The sequence below is a fragment of the Elephantulus edwardii genome, unplaced genomic scaffold (genome assembly GCF_000299155.1).
Source record: "Elephantulus edwardii isolate Elephantulus edwardi_28Jun2011 unplaced genomic scaffold, EleEdw1.0 scaffold00009, whole genome shotgun sequence".
Classification (NCBI taxonomy): Eukaryota; Metazoa; Chordata; class Mammalia; order Macroscelidea; family Macroscelididae; genus Elephantulus; species Elephantulus edwardii.
Genome location: NW_006399759.1, coordinates 18224564 through 18228995, shown reverse-complemented (window position 1 = coordinate 18228995; position 4432 = coordinate 18224564). Strand labels below are relative to the sequence as shown.

Genomic DNA, 4432 nt, shown 5'->3' with positions numbered 1-4432 from the left:
GGCAGTCTCCTTCTACGTAATTTACTGCCTCCAAAAACCTGCTGGGGGTCAGCTGGGGGTCAGTTCCAACTCAAAGGTACAAAACAACAACAACAATATTAGGGCTCCTTAATATCTTTAGATGAGGATTAGAGGTATCTCATGAAGGATCTCATAGGACCCTCCAAGTTAAGTAATGTTGTTGTGTACCACAGAGTCAGAACCAATGCATAGCTCACCCTCAGGTGGGTTTTCAGAGGCAGTTAATCACGCAAGAGGAGATTGCCCATCCTTCTCTTGCAGAACAGCTGGTAGCCTCGAACTGCATGCCTTTGAGATTGCAGCACAACTTCTTGTCACTAGGCTACCAGAGCTCCCTAGGTAAGTAATATTGTAACTTTTTTACAAGAAGACACTGGAGCTCAGAGGTGAAAGTCAAATGTTGGCCTTCAATCTCAAAGGCCTAGGCACTGCCCATTGATTCACAGAACAAGCATTAACAGCAAAAGCTCTGAAATGTACAGGTTGCAAGTTTTTAGGTGACATTGAGCCCTGTATGACTCATGGTCACCCTGTGAACAACAGTTCTGAAACCTGGCCTATCCCACACCATCCTTCTGCAGGTCTCTCACTTCTGGAGTGAGGCTTTAGCAGACAGTTCAAGACTTTGTTTAACATAGCCTTTCAAAGAAGATTTGCCAGAGTCCTGTGTTCTCTGTCACTTTGTACCTTATCTCTCACACAAAAACTCTGTATTTCCCTTCAGGGACCTCAATTTGCTCTCTGATCAAGGCCTGTTGTGTGTGGTAGTACATCCAACACTGAACCCACCAAGTCATTTCCAACTCACAATGACCCTACACTGACTTTCCATGGAAGTAATGGTCAGGAAATTGCCCATCATTCTCCCAAAGAGCAGCTGGTGAGAGTGAACTGCCAACTTTCTAGTTGTTATTGTTGTTACATGACATTGAGTTGCCTGTGACTGATAGTAATCCTATGCACAATAGCTCTAAACCCTGCCCTACTCTGAGCCAGTCTCACTGACTCCAACACACTTATCCCCAATATTCCAGTTACTGTATCAATCCATCTTATTCAGGGTCTTCCTCTCCTGTGTTGTCCTTCCACCCTTCCAAGCAGTATGGCCTTCTCCAAGGATTGGTCTCTTCTAGTATGTGACATGGAGCTTCAAAATCTTTACCTCTCTGCTCATTTAGCGCAGCGGAGGACTTGAGGTACTGTTTTTTCCCCTCTCCACCACCTGGGACTTCCACTAAGCAACCATGTCCAAGGGCCCTGCGGTTGGCATTGATCTTGGCACCACCTACTCCTGTGTAGGGGTCTTCCAGCATGGGAAAGTGGAGATCATTGCAAATGATCAAGGCAACAGGACCACGCCAAGCTATGTCGCATTTACCGATACCGAACAACTGATTGGCGATGCGGCAAAGAATCAAGTTGCAATGAATCCTACTAACACAGTATTCGATGCCAAACGTCTCATTGGACGAAGATTTGATGATGCTGTTGTGCAGCCTGATATGAAACACTGGCCCTTCATGGTGGTGAACGATGCAGGCAGGCCCAAGGTCCAAGTAGAATATAAAGGAGAGACCAAAAGTTTCTATCCAGAGGAGGTGTCCTCTATGGTTCTCACAAAGATGAAGGAAATTGCAGAAGCCTACCTTGGGAAGACTGTTACCAATGCTGTTGCCACTGTACCAGCCTACTTCAATGACTCTCAGCGCCAGGCTACCAAAGATGCTGGAACCATTGCTGGCCTCATTGTCCTCCAAATCATCAATGAGCCAACTGCTGCTGCTATTGCTTATGGTCTGGACAAAAAGGTGGGTGCTGAAAGGAACGTGCTCATCTTTGACTTAGGAGGTGGCACTTTTGATGTGTCAATCCTCACTATTGAAGATGGGATATTTGAGGTCAAGTCTACAGCTGGAGACACCCACTTGGGTGGAGAAGACTTTGACAACAGAATGGTCAACCATTTCATTGCAGAGTTCAAGAGCAAACATAAGAAAGACATCAGTGAAAACAAGAGGACTGTCAGACACCTCCGCACTGCTTGTGAATGTGCAAAGCGCACACTTTCATCCAGCACCCAGGCCAGTATTGAGATAGATTCACTGTATGAGGGAATCGACTTCTATACTTCCATTACCCAAGACTGCTTTGAAGAATTGAATGCTGATCTTTTCGGTGGCACTCTGGACCCTGTGGAGAAAGCTCTGAGGGATGCTAAGCTAGACAAGTCACAGATCCAGGATATTGTCCTGGTGGGTGGTTCTACCAGAATTCCCAAGATTCAGAAGCTTCTTCAGGATTTCTTCAATGGAAAGGAGTTGAACAAGAGCATCAACCCAGACGAGGCTGTTGCTTATGGTGCAGCTATCCAGGCGGCCATTCTCTCTGGAGACAAATCTGAAAAATGTTCAAGATTTGCTGCTCCTGGATGTCACTCCACTTTCTGTTGGTATTGAAACTGCTGGTGGAGTCATGACTGTCCTCATCAAGCGGAGTACTACCATTCCTACCAAGCAGACGCAGACCTTCACAACCTACTCTGACAACCAGCCTGGTGTACTCATTCAGGTCTATGAAGGTGAGCATGCCGTGACCAAATATAACAACCTGCTTGGCAAGTTTGAGCTCACTGGGATACCACTTGCACCTCGTGGTGTTCCTCAGATTGAAGTCACATTTGATATTGATGCCAATGGTATCCTTAATGTTTCTGCTGTTGACAAGAGCACTGGGAAAGAAAACAAGATTACCATCACCAATGATAAGGGCCACTTGAGTAAAGAAGACATTGAACGAATGGTCCAGGAGGCTGAGAAGTACAAAACTGAAGATGAGAAGCAAAGAGATAAGGTGTCTTCTAAGAATTCCCTTGAGTCTTACGCATTTAATATGAAAGCAACAGTTGAAGATGAAAAGCTTCAAGGCAAGCTCAATGATGAGGACAAGCAGAAGATCCTTGACAAGTGCAATGAAATTATCAACTGGCTTGATAGGAATCAGACTGCAGAAAAGGAGGAATTTGAGCATCAGCAGAAGGAACTAGAGAAGGTCTGCCACTCCATCATCACCAAGCTGTACCAGAGTGCTGGAGGCATGCCCGGAGGCATGCCCGGCGCCTTCCCTGGTGGTGGAGCTCCTCCATCTGGTGGTGCCTCTTCTGGACCCACCATTGAAGAGGTTGACTAAAGCAATCTGCATACTTTATAGCATTCATTGTCCCACAGTTAAAAAATTTTGAAGGACCCAAATTTGTAGCACACTGCAGTTGAAAAGTCTAAACTGCTAGACTAAATTTCTGTGCATTCTCAGTACTTGAATATGGAATGTGTAGAGGGAAAGGAATTAACATTGCACTTTATTATCACTGTATTGTAAGTGCAAAATGCAATGTCTCAAATAAAGATGTATTTAAAATTGGCAAAAAAAAGATCTTTACCTCTAAGGAGAAATTTGGTTTCACCCTTTCCAAGACAGACCTGTTTGTTCCCTTGGTGGTTCGTGGTATGTTCAAGACTCTTCTCCAGCACCACAACTCAAAGACATCAATTCTTCTTCCATCATCCTTAGTCATTGTTCAGCTCTCTAATGCATAGCAAATAATTGTGAAGACCACAGTCTGGACCAGAAACACCTTTGTCTCTCGACTGATATCACTGCCACTCAGTACTCTGGAGAGGTCCTTGACAGCAGATTTTTCCAGTGCAATTCATCTTTTAATTTCCTGACTGCTAGTGCCAAGAGTTTTCATTGTGAAGCTGAGCAAGACAAAATTGTTCACAATCTCAATCTCTTCTCCATCTATCATGGTGCTGCCAATTGGCCTAGTGGTGAGAATCTTTGTCTTGATATTATGTAGCCCATGAAGACAAAGCAAAATATTATAATAAAATGTGCAAGAGATATTGTTAGAAAATTAAAATGGAAGACCTCACTTAACATTTCTCAAGCTAAAGGAACTGAGGAACAAATTCAAGGCTTGAGTTGCAATACTTAAAGATGCTATGGGCAAACTCTTGCATGAACCAGGAAACATCAAAAGAAGATGGAAGGAGTACACCAATGATTTTTAGTGTCATTGTACCAAAAAGAATTGGCTGACATAGAACCATTCCAGGAAGTAGCATATGATCAAGAAGAAATAGTAATAAAGGAAGAAATTGAAGCTACTCTGGAGGAAATGTCAAAAGAATAAGGCCCCAGGAATTGCTGTAATAACAGTTGACATATTTTAATAAACAGATGCAGCCCTGGATATGTTCACCCATCTGTGCTAAGAAATCTTGAAGACAGCTACCTGGCCAACTGACTGGAATAGATCTATATTTGTTTCCATTCCCAAAAAAGATGATCGAACAGAACATGAAAATTATCGAATAATATCAAATGCAAGAAAAATCTTACTGAAGATTAT

At 43.5% G+C, this 4432-nt stretch overlaps 1 pseudogene; it reads left to right on the top strand.

Moving 5' to 3' along the window:
• The first annotated feature begins 1265 nt into the window (after positions 1 to 1265).
• LOC102858539 lies at positions 1266 to 3207 on the top strand (annotated as a pseudogene).
• The last annotated feature ends 1225 nt before the right edge of the window (positions 3208 to 4432 follow it).